A 14,726-nucleotide genomic window follows, 5' to 3' on the forward strand; every position below is an offset into this window, starting at 1 on the left:
TATTAGGGGGCTTAGAGTAGGTGTAATTAGTTTAAAATTGTTGTAATATTTTATTATGTTTGTAAATATTTTTTTATTTTTTGTAACTTAGTTCTTTTTTATTTTTTGTACTTTAGTTAGTTTATTTCATTGTAGTTATTTGTACATATTTTATTTAATTAATTTAATGATAGTGTTGTGTTAGGTTTAATTGTAACTTAGGTTAGGATTTATTTTACAGGTAATTTTGTAATTATTTTAACTAGGTAACTATTAAATAGTTCTTAACTATTTAATAGCTATTGTACCTGGTTAAAATAATTACAAAGTTGCCTGTAAAATAAATATTAATCCTAAAATAGCTACAATGTAATTATAATTTATATTGTAGCTATATTAGGATTTATTTTACAGGTAAGTATTTAGCTTTAAATTGGAATAATTTATTTAATAAGAGTTAATTAATTTCGTTAGATTAAAATTATATTTAATTTAGGGGGGTGTTAGGGTTAGACTTAGCTTTAGGGGTTAATACATTTATTAGAATAGCGGTGAGCTCCGGTCGGCAGATTAGGGGTTAATAATTGAAGTTGAAGGTGTCGGCGATGTTAGGGAGGGCAGATTAGGGGTTAATACTATTTATTATAGGGTTAGTGAGGCGGATTAGGGGCTAATAACTTTATTATAGTAGCGGTGCGGTCCGCTCGGCAGATTAGGGGTTAATAAGTGTAGGCAGGTGGAGGCGACTTTGAGGGCGGCAGATTAGGGGTTAATAAATATAATATAGGGGTCGGCGGTGTTAGGGGCAGCAGATTAGGGGTACATAGCTATAATGTAGGTGGCGGCGCTTTTCCGTCGGCAGATTAGGGGTTAATTATTGTAGGTAGCTGGCGGCGACGTTGTGGGAGGCAGGTTAGGGGTTAATAAATATAATATAGGGGTCGTCGGTGTTAGGGGCAGCAGATTAGGGGTACATAAGTATAACGTAGGTGGCGGTCGGCAGATTAGGGGTTAAAAAAATGTAATCGAGTGGTGGCGATGTGGGGGGACCTCGGTTTAGGGGTACATAGGTAGTTTATGGGTGTTAGTGTACTTTAGAGTACAGTAGTTAAGAGCTTTATGAACCGGCGTTAGCCCAGAAAGCTCTTAACTACTGACTTTTTTCTGCAGCTGGAGTTTTGTCGTTAGATTTCTAACGCTCACTTCAGCCACGACTCTAAATACCGGCGTTAGAAAGATCCCATTGAAAAAATAGGATACGCAATTTACGTAAGGGGATCTGCGGTATGGAAAAGTCGCGGCTGAAAAGTGAGCGTTAGACCCTTTTTTGAGTGACTCCAAATACCGGCGGTAGCCTAAAACCAGCGTTAGGAGCCTCTAACGCTGGTTTTCACGGCTACCGCCAAATCCAAATCTAGGCCTAAGTAAATAAATACACACAAAAAAAGGCATGTCAAAAAGATTTTTTTTTATTCAACAGTCCTTAACAGAAAACCTGTTCCTTAGTATGTGGAAACCCAATTTTTATAAAGCACCTTTTTAAATTTAGCTCAGTAAAACGAAAAAATATGTACATATCATTATGTAAAGACCATGTATAATTTGTCATATGCATAAAGCATCACAGATCAGTGAGACAGTCTCCTACTTTCCTCAGGGTGATTCCTCTCCTTTTTACTTTCAGTTTTATCTCTAAGTAGTTATCTGGTCTTAACATGCCCCCTTTGTGATCTTGTTGCTCCATTAGTATGATTGACATCCAATGCAGCCAATTAACATAACAGCTTCCTTTCAAAAATGTATATGCTTGTAATCTGTGTATTTTAACCTTTGCTATACCAGTAGTTTATCAAGCAAGCATTGCCACTTTAACAAAATAAAATAAAATTTTTTTTTTTTAAAGTGCTCCCCAATGCGCCCCGGGCCACTGCCCGGTCTGCCCGCCCCTAGAAACGGCCCTGCCCCTTTCTTTTGTTCTCATTCCCCCTCTCTTTTGCTGTCTCTATCTCCCCTCTTTTGACCTCTCTCTCCCCTTTCTTTGCTCCCCTCCCCCTCTCTTTTGTTGTCTCTCCCTCTCTTTTGCTGTCTCTATCTCCCCTCTTTTGATCTCTCTCTCCCCTTTATTTTGTTCTACCTCCCCCTCTCTTTTGATCTCTCTCTCCCTCCCCTCTTTTGATCTCTCTCTCCCCTTTCTTTTGCTCTCCCTTCCCCTCTCTTTTGCTGTCTCTCTCCCTCTTTTTCTGTCTCTATACCCCCTCTTGATCTCTCTCTCCCCTTTCTTATGTTTTCCCTACGCCCTCTCTCCCCTCTTTTGAGCTCTCCGCATGGCCTTTCACGGGCCCGTCCATGTCACGCCCGTGCCCCGCCCACTTCATGCCCACGTCACGTCCGGCGGCCCGTCACGATTCTCACTCTGGGGCGGAGTCTGCAGTTCAGAAGGCCAGGTGTGTTTGTCCTCGCGCGCAGTCTCTACTGCGCATGACAGCTTCAGACAAACACACTTGGCCTTTTATAGTATAGGATTTGCAAAAATGTTTCTAATGAACACTATTATTGTTTCAGTGCATATGCACATATTCTGTAAGCCAGGCCTTGTGCACCAGCATTCAACAACAGTAACTGTTCTGAGAGTCAGCGGTGAGTTGTATGAGGAGTCATTGCTGAAATGATCTTTGTCACTGCTTACTCTCTGCCTTACTTGTATTGAAATGGCACAAGAAAGCACCGGTTACACTTTGGCTGTCTTTAAAGTTCTAGTAAAGTTTAGGTTTAGTAAATGTGCTAAGTAAAACTGCAAAAATAAATGTTTCAAAAGCTTTTTCATCAAAAATAGCTACATCTGCTTATAGGGATACTAAACCTAATATTTTTTTCTTTCATAATTCACTTTCTAATTTAAGCCTATTAAAAAAAAAAAACTTTATTCTTTTGCTATCCTTATTAGAAAAAGCAGGAACGTAAACATTTTTGGTTCAGCACCTGGGTTGTGCTTGCTGATTGGTGGCTAAATGTAGCGCTATCCAGGGTTTGAACAAAAATTGGTCCGGCTACTACGTTTAGATTTCTGCTTTTTCAAATAAAGATAGCAAGAGAATGAAGACAAATTGATAATAGGAGTAAATTAGAAAGTTGCTGCTCTATCTGAATTGTGAAAAAAAAATGTGGGTTTAGTGTCCCTTTAACTTATATTTTTACACAACAGAACTCCGTTCTATCCAGTGACATAACTAAATATCAAGTGAATATTTAACATCTATAAACATTTACAGATCCTGTGTTGCTAGCGGTTTGCGTTTGATGTTTGATCTCATGTGATGTGAGGGGTCGTGTATTGGGCTATTTAACACAGTGATTAAAAAACAAAATATCTGGACCCTAGTCTATTCTTAAAGGGACACTGAACCCATTTTTTTCTTTCATGATACAGATAGAGCATTGAATTTTAAGCAACTTTCTAATTTACTCCTATTATCAATTTTTCTTTGTTCTCTTGCTATCTTTATTTGAAAAAGAAGGCATCTAAGCTATTTGTTTGGTTCAGAACCCTGGAAAGCACTTGTTCATTGGTGGATGAATTTTTCCACCAATCAGCAAGAACAACCCAGGTTGTTCACCAAAAATGGGCCGGCATCTAAACTTACATTCTTGCATTTCAAATAAAGATACCAAGAGAATGAAGAAAATTTGATAATAGGAGTAAATTAGAAAGTTGCATAAAATTGCATGCTCTATCTGAATCATGAAAGAAAAAAATTGGGTTCAGTTTCCCTTACAGGACTTGCTCTCTATAATCATCCAGTGGGTATTATTGTCTAGCGCTATCTATTGTATTTAATCTTTCATTGTCATATATTGCTAGGACTGTGTTTTGTATTTCTTAGATATAACTCCTTCAAGCAATATATAAAGCAAGGACTATGCGACTCATTGCTCAATTATATCGGTCCGTTAGACATTTATACCTGTATTACCAAACTGCCTTTTCCAATTGCATGTGCTTTTAAAGAGACAGTTGTGGCCACAACTATTTTTAGACTTTTGTCTCTTGCATATTTATGCCATTTTATATCTTTTATTTTATTTTGTATTGTGTATATTAAATATATATTTCTAAAACACTAATACTCTATTATTGATTATTTATATCTCTTTATGGTAATTTGTTTTCAGATCTGTAAAGATTGTATTATCAAAATCGTTCAATTTTATATTCCTCAGCTCTAATAGCGCCACTCAACCCCCCCCCCCTTTTCTATTTGGGCTACAACTACAGAGAAGCAGCCACTTGGGATCTGTACAACAGATAGATTAAAAGGACATGAAACCCAAACATTTACTTTTATAATTCAGATAGATCATATAATTTTAACCAACTTTCCAATTTACTTTTATATAATTTGCTTCATTCTCTTGGTATCCTTTGTTGAAGGAGCAGTAACACAGTGCTGGGTGCTCACTGAAAGCTAACGACAAACGGCATGTATATATGCAGCTACCAATCAGCAGCTTCTAAGCCTACCTGCAAATACTTTTCAACAAAATGATACAAAGAGAATGAAACAAATTTGTTAAAAAATAAATTGGAAAGTTATTTAAAAGTGTATGCTCTATCTGAATTATAAAAAAATGTGTTTCATGTCCCTTTAAGTGAGCCTCAACTTCACTGTCACACACAGTCTATGTAACAGATGCAGCCCTGTGCCGTTCAAGTAAAGGCATAGAGAACAAACAATCTACATGTGACAGTTTGTGTACATCTGGAAGTTAGCAGCAAATAATGACAGCAGCACACAGTGATTGTACCTAAAGACCTGGGGTTAGGGTTAAAGGGCCACTGTAAGTAAATATTTTCTATGCCTGTTACTAACTAACTACCCCAAATACGCTTTTTATCAATAGCATTTCATTAACATATCTCTACCGTACATCAGAAATCTTGTCTGCAAATTTAATTGTTTTCCAAACCCACTCCGTGGGTATCCTTTGCTCTGTACCAATCCGTTTACAATACCTAGGTTTCAAAATGGCGCTTTAAACACAATTTCATTGGTTTAAGTATTTTGAACATGCAGTGCTGAAAATAGTGGGCAGGATAACGTGACATCATCGGCGAATAAAAGAAATAACTTTTATAACGTTATGAAACTTCGTTTTGGAGAAAATATAGGTCAGTAAATTTTAATTAATGTTTATTAACTTTAATATGTTAGTTGTTTGGCTTAAAAATTATAACAGAAAGTAATCCTTTAAACAGCACATTGTAATGCTCACACTTATATACAGGTGTTACAGGAGGAGATGTGCCCGGACATGCCCATGCAGATACAAATCACATTCAATCATAATGTGACAATATTGTACTTTAAAGCAGTTAGATAACAGAGGTAGTGACTATACACAGGCAGCTGCACCAGTCGGTGTCATCAAACAACACACAGTTAAAAAAAGACACCAGATTTTATAGTAAGCAATGAAGAGAATAAAATGCAGCTATAGCAGTGTCTGTACTTACCAGGCACCCTGTAGTGTACTAGTGAGCAGGCACCTGGAAAAGCAAAGAGCTGTGAAGCCTCACAAGGTGTATTTGTAACATATTTAGGGGTCTATTACAATTATTTAGAAAAGTTATAACAATTATTTTTTTATTTTTTTTGCACATAAATAATTTGATAAAGAACTGTAATAGCTGTTTATTTTTAAAATATACTATACACACAGGCAGTAATAGACAGAGACATGCACACACAGGCAGGGATAGATAGGCATACACACACACTCGGGCAGTAATAGGCAGATACACACACACACACAGGTAGCAATAGACAGACACGCACACACAGGCAGAAACAGAGACATGCACACACAGGCAGTAATAGACAGAGACATTCACACACAGGCAGTAATAGACAGAGACATGCACACACAGGCAGGGATAGATAGGCATACACACACAGGCAGGGATAGATAGGCATACACACACAGGCATGGATAGATAGGCATACACACACACTCAGGCAGTAATAGACAGAGACATTCACACACAGGCAGTAATAGACAGAGACATGCGCACACAGGCAGGGATAGATAGGCATACACACACAGGCATGGATAGATAGGCATACACACACACTCAGGCAGTAATAGGCAGATACACACACACACACAGGTAGCAATAGACAGACACGCACACACAGGCAGTAACAGAGACATGCACACACAGGCAGTAATAGACAGAGACATGCACACACAGGCAGTAATAGACAGAGACATGTACACACAGGCAGGGATAGATAGGCATACACACGCACTCAGGCAGTAATAGGCAGATACACACACACAGGCAGGGATACATAGGCATTCACACACACTCAGGCAGTAATAGGCAGATACACACACACACACACAGGTAGCAATAGACAGACACGCACACACAGGCAGTAACAGAGACATGCACACACACACAGGTAGCAATAGAGGGGAGGGTAGCAGCGGAAACTCTGTGAATTTTGGGTAGGGATTTAGGGGATATTATAGATACGCTCTGGGAGCTTGGTAAAAGTGCGACCGATCTCAGCCTCAGATGGCTTATTTTTAAAGTGCTATTAGTGCCCTTATTTTGTGGATATTACAAGCAACCAGTTAAGAGGAGCTAAAGCAAAATATTGCTTTTTTAAAATATTTTGTAAAAATTGATATTGATTACTTACACTTGCTATTGTGCTCAACTGACTGACCTATGGCTCCTGGCAGAGCTCTTCTTTTCAGTTTCCCAACTGAATCTCCACATCATGACCATACACATCTTCCCTTCACTTAGCCAAGCAGACCTTCTTCTCTTCTTTAATATCTACTGTCTCCTCCAAACCTAAATTGATCTTCTTTACTTTCAACTCTCTCCCCTACCCTCCTGCACCACCTCTTATGTCCACTCCACCTTCAGTGCTCAAGACCTGACAAACTACTTTTTAAACAAAAAGCATACTACCCAAAGCAACATCCTGACACAAGCCTGCAATCTTCCATCTCCATCCCCAGTCACCCCTTCTGCCACTCCCTGCATCTTCCTTCCAGCCACTGAGAATGAAGTGGGCTCCTTACGGTCTAACTTACGCCTCACTACCTCCCAACTCAACTCTATCCCTTCACATCTCTAATACCTTCTATGTCTTACACGCTCACTACTTACTCACATCAACCTATCCCCTTCTACTGGTTTATTCCCATCTTCTTTCAAACATGCAAAGGTCACTCCTATCCTCAAAAAACCTTCCATAGATTTTTATTCTACTACAAACTACTGTCCCATATCACTGCTTCCACTAACATCAAAACTCCTAGAAAAACTAGTTTACGACCGCCTAACCTACTTCCTGTCCTCCATCTCCTTTCTTGACCCCTGCAATCTGGCTTCCACCCCAACACTTAACTTACCAATGTTACTAACAATCTTCTTTTTGCTAAAAGTGTAGTCCTATTCCAGAGTGTCTTAATGTGACATGATACTGTACTATTAACCAAGGAGTGTAAAGAGTATGCTAATGTCATGCAATACAAATATTATAATACGTAAAAGTGTATTTATGTTTTTACTGTATTTTTTTTTTTTAAATTAATTTTTATTCAGTTTTAGAATGAAAGGTAACACTTGTCGACAGGCAGGACCCCTGTTCAAACATACACAGACAAAAAGGATCGGACACGCAGGTCCGGTTGCAATAGCTGTCAAAACATTGATACATCATAAGTAAACTGCAGGGATTTGTGGTGAAAATAATTCACCAAGATTGAACCCTAGTGTGGGCTCAGAATATGGGGGGGGGGAGGTGATGCTTATAAATTAAATTCAATGTTCCAAAGAGCAGGTCAGGAAAAAATTGTTGTACTATGTAGTAATGGATATGTCCATATAGATTGAGAGCAGATTCTGCCAACATCTAGAGATGTGGGTAACAAGAAAAAATTCCAGAGACAAGTGAGATGCAAATTGTACCTAGTACACACTGTACGGAGCCCCCACTGTACCTAGCACTCATTGCACTCAGCACTTATTGCACTCAGCATTCATTGCACCTAGCACACGCCGTACCCAGCACACGCCGTACCCAGCACACGCCGTACTTAACACTCATTGTACTGAGCACACGCTGTACCCAGCACACGCCGTACCCAGCACACGCCGTACTTAACACTCATTGTACTTAGCACACGCCGTACCCAGTACACACAGTGCCCAGCACACACTGTATCTAGCACACACTGTACCTAGCACACACTGTACTGTGGACGCGCTGTATCCAGCACACGCTGTGCCTAGTACACATTATACCTAGCACGCATTGTACCTAGCACCCACTGTATCTAGCACACGCCGCACCCAGCACCCGCCTTGCCTAGCACACGTGGTACCTAGCACACGTTGAACCTAGCACACATTGAACCTAGCACACATTGTACCTAGCACACATTGTACCCAGCACACACTATACCCAGCACTCACTGTACCCAGCACACACTGTACCCAGCACTCATTGTACCCAGCACTCATTGTACCCAGCACTCATTGTACCTAGCACTCATTGTACCTAGCACTCATTGTACCTAGCACACGCTGTACTTAGCACCCACTGTACCTAGCTCACACTGTAGCTAGCACACACCGTACCCAGCACCCACCTTGCCGAGCACACGCAGTACCTAGCACGCATTGAACCTAGCACACATTGTACAGCACACAAAGTACCTAGCACACAAAGTGCCTAGCACACACAGCACCTAGCACACACAGCACCTAGCACACACAGCACCTAGCACACACAGCACCTAGCACACACAGCACCCAGCACACACAGTACCCAGCACACACAGTACCTAGCATACACAACACCAAGCACAAACAATGCCCAGCATATGCAGTACCAAACAGACACAGTCCCCAGCTCAAGCAGTACTTAAAATACGTGAAACCCTAACGGTCCCTCATACCCCATACATATAAATTAGCAGCATGCAGCAAAGCCATAACACATCTAAATTGCAGCTCTGTATGCTATGTATAAACATAGTGCTAAAAAGACTAAAAGTTACAGAGTGAACAGGAATATTTAAAAAAACACCTGAAGCAGAAAATATTATTGGTATAAAATAAAGAAGATGAAAAGCTAATGATTCTCTACTGATATTAAGAGGGATTAATCTGCTAAAAATATAAAACAGTGAACATCATAAACCTACAGAGATATGGTTATGTAGACAGTGTAACGTAACTAGCGTTGTGCTGATTAGAACACATCACACTCATTTGTCCACAGCATCATCCCACTCCGTGTCTGCAAGAGGTTTGAGGGAGGATATTGGAATGTGATCGTTCATCACTCAGAACTTTAAAAGTCTCCCAGGGTTCAAAAAGAGCCATTATATCTTGTAACAGTCCCAGAGTCTCTAGGTTGTAAAGTCCAGTTACACCAACATCATCCGTTATAAAACTGAGCGGAGTTGCTGGCATCTTATTTAGTACTTTGATGTATGGAGAGGAGTGTCCCACTAGGTGCCAGCACAGATGAACCTGCCTTGTCGTTCTGACCCTTTGGAATATCATATTTGGTGTGTCAGTATTTTTGTGCTGTCCAGCAGCACAGTTCATGTTCCCCTCTGCACACCCTGCAGCATGTGTAACTCATTAGTGTCCAGGAATACATGGCCGAGGTGGCAAACCTAGTACTATACCATTAATAATAATGGATAATTTCAGGTCTTAAAAAGTACTACCTATTGCAGCAGTATTTAGGATTTTCATATGCAGCACTTAACTCATCACTTGTAGTTACAAAAGACTCACTTATTGGATTCAACACACTATCAATGCAATATAGCATAGTGCATAGATGGAGGCCAGATCATGATGTCATCCGTGGGCGGAGCTTGGCAGCCATTTCAAAGTGATCAGAAACAATATTAATTTTAAAATAACTTTTTTACTGTTACTGCTGCATGATCTAAGCTACGTTCGGGCAGCGCTCAGGAGCTAGTGGAGGCACTTTTACCCCAGCAATGACGTGGCGCTAGGTGACGTCACAAGCAAGGGAGCTTAGAAAAAACGTTCGCATGCGCAAAGGGATCTGCTGCACAATAATGGACTTTGCGCATGCGAACGTTTAAGCTCCCTTGCCCCCTCCTTGCACACGTCACGGGTAACAGTAATATATATATATATATATATATATATATATATATATATATATATATATATATATATATATAGGGCAGAGGGTTGAGCATGTGTGTAGCTTGTTTACAATATATATATATATATATATATATATATATATATATATATATATATATATATATATATATATATATATTGCAGTTTACAACACATGTTTTAGTTTGAAATATATGTTTAATTAATTAGTGTGGTTTATTTTAAAACCAAATAGCCTGGCTTTTAAAAAAGTATTAGTCTAGTACTGTACATTTTGGGTAGCTTATATCATTTAAACTAATCTGTCAACCCCTTTATAAAGAATACTTTTATGTTCCTTAAAATAAATGCACTTGGGTATCTATTCGTCCATGTAGTTATTTGGCGTTACACTTACTGTATGTATGTATATATATAAATAAAAACATGGCAGCCTTCACGAGCAACAAGTCTGAGCTTGCTCTAAAAAGTCCCAGCTTTTCCAGCACACTGGAAGCGCTGGAAATTACGTCATCAGAGCACTCAAAAAACGCCCAGCGTCTCATTTGCAAGTCTTAAGAAAACGCTCCAAGCGAGTCCCAGTTCGCTTGGAGCGCTGCCTGAACGCAGCCCTAGAAAGTGTGCAGGAGAATATTTGCAGCCTAACCTAAAGTAAGACTTTAAGATGAATAAGGTGTAGACTGTCCCTTTAACTACAAAAAATGCTGGTGCATTCATATACGATTTCAGCCCTTGTGTATCTAAAAGTTTTGTGTTCATTTATGTACAAGCTTACTAAAGTTTATTCTGAAAGACTGATAGTTTGTTGTCTTTTTATCAAGGTTTTTTTGCCAAGTCTATTCATTTTAATAGTTATATGACTTCATCAGTCCAAGATGTGACCTTAGACTGGAAACTTTTTGTGTATAAAATAATCACAGAAATTCAATTTAATCCAGAAACATATCTGCATAACTGGCATATTGATTTATGCTCTGCACATACTGAGCAAATCATATGATAAATTCACATCAGGAGAATAAGAATATAATTAGTTGTTATAAATCTACAAGGAAAATACTTAGAACTAATCTTCACAAATCTTAAAATATTAAACACATATACCCTACAGAATGTGTGTCTCATATTATGTAGCTGTCATTATACATTGTAACACCTGTCATGTGTGATAAAAAGTGTACTGTCCTTGTGTATCTTGTGATCTCACAAAGAACAAAATACTATAGCACTGGTCTCTCAAAGTTTGAATCAGTTCCTCACTCTTTTTAATTAAATTTGAATTTTTATTGAAAACTTTTTTTTTAAACATATTGTTCTATATTTTTGAGAAAAAGATGCCCCAGTGACCATTTGAAATAGAAATATCTATTAATATTAATGTTACTATTATTTATTACTAATAAATATATCATTATGTTTGCAAGATTTTGTTTTTTAAACTGTCATAATCATTATTATTATTAATTCAAAACATCTTCAATAAAGTATCATTGTAAATATTTAAATGTACATGTTTTTAACTTTATAGTTTGTTTTTACATATTCATGGTGTAATCTCAAGAAAACAACTAAAATATCATGTCACAATGTCTTATAGAGTTTGACAGCTCTGCATTTTCTAAGGGGCTTACCAGACTACCTCTCAGATATGCACACATCCAAATATAGTTTGATTCAGCACAACTGGAAGGCAGAGCTGTTAAGTCGCACTATGAGACAATGTGACACACTATTTGATGTGTGTTCTCCAGATCACAATTTGACTATAAAACAAAATCACATTGTATAAGGGCTCCATTTATCAAGCTGCTTGGGAGGCCTCATATGGCCTTGAAACCTCAAGTTAAACCATTACTTCCAGTGTTAGCAGACGTTAACCCCTAAACAACAGAAGCTGTACAATGTAAATTTTTTAAAAATTTTATTTTCTTGCTGAAAAATTTTTTTTTTGGGTTTCATGCCTCTTTAATGACTTTCTGTGTGACTACCGATGCTCAGAAATCTGCAACTAGTAAAAAATATATTTCAAATGTTCTTCAGTAAGCTTCATTACAAAAACATTGACCAATCGATTAGAAAATTGTTCATTACAAACATTTTTTATAATAAGGCTGAAATATATAGATGGAAAGAAGTAGGAACCAATTTGTAAATATAATTTATTTATTTGGGTGACATCACTAACCTGTCATTATTCTGTCACCTGGTTAATAAGAAATCACATTAAGCACTAGAGCTTCCTTACCTTAGCGGTGAGGGAGCAGAACCTGCAGCTCACTAACCCAGGATACATGAAGTGTCTGCGCCAGAGGCAAAACTATACCGCACTGCACCTCTGGACAAAGACAACGGAAGGGCTCTGTATTTCAACAGTGCCCTGACTGTTGCAATCTCTCTTCCTTCCCCCTTGGTTAGTCAGCGCCAGAAGATATGCTCTTGCACAGTCTTCTTGCACACATACAGTGGTAGCTTTTACTGCAATAGTAGAATGTGGCAGCCATCTTGGAAACACTGCTACCATATTGTTAAAGGGATACTTAACCCAAATTCTTTCTTTCGTGATTCATATAGAGCAAGCAATTTTAAGCACCTTTCTAATTTACTCCTATTATAATTTTTTCTTTGTTCTCTTGCTATCTTTATTTGAAAAAGAAGGCCTCTAAGCTAAGGAACCAGACAATTTTTGGTTCAGACCCTGGATAGCACTTGTTAAATGGTGGGTGCATTTAGCCACTAATCAGCAAGCACAACCTAAATGGGCCAGCTTCTAAACCTACATTCTTGCTTTTCAAATAAAGATAGCAAAAGAATGAAGAAAAAATATTAGGAGTAAATTAGAAAGTTGATTAAAATTGCTGCTCTATCTGAATCATGAAAGATAACATTTGATGAGGTTAGGCTGGGACACCCAGTAAAAGGGGCTGGGAAACAAGAAAAGCAGACACCCCCCCCCCCCCCCCGCCTCTTCCCTGCATATGAAAATACAGATAACATAAACAGGAGCCAGCAGGAGTCTGTATACTTCAGTATACTGTACATCTGACACTACAGGGCTTGATTAGGAGTCTGAAAATCAGCACAATGTTATTAAAAATAAGCAAAACTATACATTTGCACAAACACACACCCAGGCTGTATAAATGGATCATATACAAAACATTTATGCAAAGAAAAATCTAGTGTACAACGTCCCTTTAAACAGTGATCCTTATTTTGCATGGGGGGATCACAGAGGGGCTGGAGTTGATGCAGGTGAAGCTCGCACCCCACTCCTGATGGGCTCAGTCTCAGCTGAGACCTCTTTTGTTGCATGTCAGGAGGTAAATAAGATACAGTTTGTGAATAATGAGTGATAACTCTTGTTTAAATATCATTATTGTGCCAATTGCTGCACCATTAAAATGATTAACCACAAGAAAAAGCAGCTGAAATAAAAACGCTTCTAAAGGGTAGCAATTAAACCAATTAGCAATTAATTTCACTATCACTTATAATCTGCTCATATTTCTATCATCGGGAATATAACAGCTTAACCCTCTGATGACAGCAGCACAGCTTTCACTGGTGTTCAGAAGGGCAGCAAATTTGTTGTCTTATAAACAAATGTATCATAGCTGTCAACATTAAAAGAATCCAGGGACATTTTTCCGTACAGGAATCAAGTGAAAAAGAAAGAAAAGGCTATGAGCATATTATTTTTAAACAAATGCACAAAAACTCAAAATGTGTTAACTGTCTCTTTAAATACCTAGAAGTGATGCATTTGTATTGAGACATTTAAGAGACAAATATGAGATGAAGTTTTTTTGGGGGGGAGGATGTTTAGAGGCAGCAGATTCCCTGTGCCTAGGGCAGCACAAATACTAATTAAACCACATTTTAATACACACAATAAATAAGGAAACCTATTATTTTATGTATACACTTTAATGTTTCTTTAAATGTACAAAAACTCACTATTAAAAATAAGAGGTACATTTTAAGTTGTCTCCCAAACTAAGATGAAAGGGACAAACAGCAGTGAGTGAATAAAGCTATTGTTACATTATTGCTGTCTGTAAACTCAGGAAATGGTTTTTGGTTCTAAACTCTGAGCAAGAAGAACAAGATGATCTCATTAAGACAGAGGTTTCTCATCCAGCACTTTCAATTGGTTGTGATATGATCATGACACTTTACTTTAATATTAGTGTCAGATTTGCATGAAGCATACATTCCTATGTCACCCCACAGACAAACCTTTATCTCCATGGATACTAAAATATAATTGCAATGCCAAGTCACACTATTAGCTAGATAAAGATCTGGCTTGCCAGGACTGGTGGTGTTTAAAAATAAAATAGAAAATTGCTCCCTCTTCTGTTACAGTTAAATGAAATACTCAGAGCTATGAAACATGTGCTGGTATGTTTTCTGTGTCTTCTGAAGTCCTGGCTCTGTTTGGCTTATTGCTTACAAGAAAACCTGTTACTTATTTATGTGACCAAGCCCATGTAGTTTTTTTGGGGGGTTTTTTGTGAGGTTTTAAAGTTACAGAAATGACATT

General features: G+C 38.2%; 1 protein-coding gene and 1 long non-coding RNA gene across 2 annotated transcripts in view; one reads left to right on the forward strand and one right to left on the reverse strand.

The window, feature by feature from the left end:
* The window catches only part of LOC128638281 (uncharacterized), a 66,886-nt gene extending 54,389 nt beyond the window's left edge, over positions 1-12,497 (reverse strand). The window contains exon 1 of the long non-coding RNA XR_008399080.1: positions 12,426-12,497. This is a non-coding gene — a long non-coding RNA (uncharacterized LOC128638281). The remainder of the gene's footprint in view (positions 1-12,425) is intronic.
* The window catches only part of LOC128638278 (uncharacterized), a 332,607-nt gene that overhangs the window by 215,313 nt on the left and 102,568 nt on the right, over positions 1-14,726 (forward strand). The gene's annotated exons all lie outside the window — the stretch shown is intronic.

The sequence above is a fragment of the Bombina bombina genome, chromosome 8 (genome assembly GCF_027579735.1).
Source record: "Bombina bombina isolate aBomBom1 chromosome 8, aBomBom1.pri, whole genome shotgun sequence".
Lineage (NCBI taxonomy): Eukaryota > Metazoa > Chordata > Amphibia > Anura > Bombinatoridae > Bombina > Bombina bombina.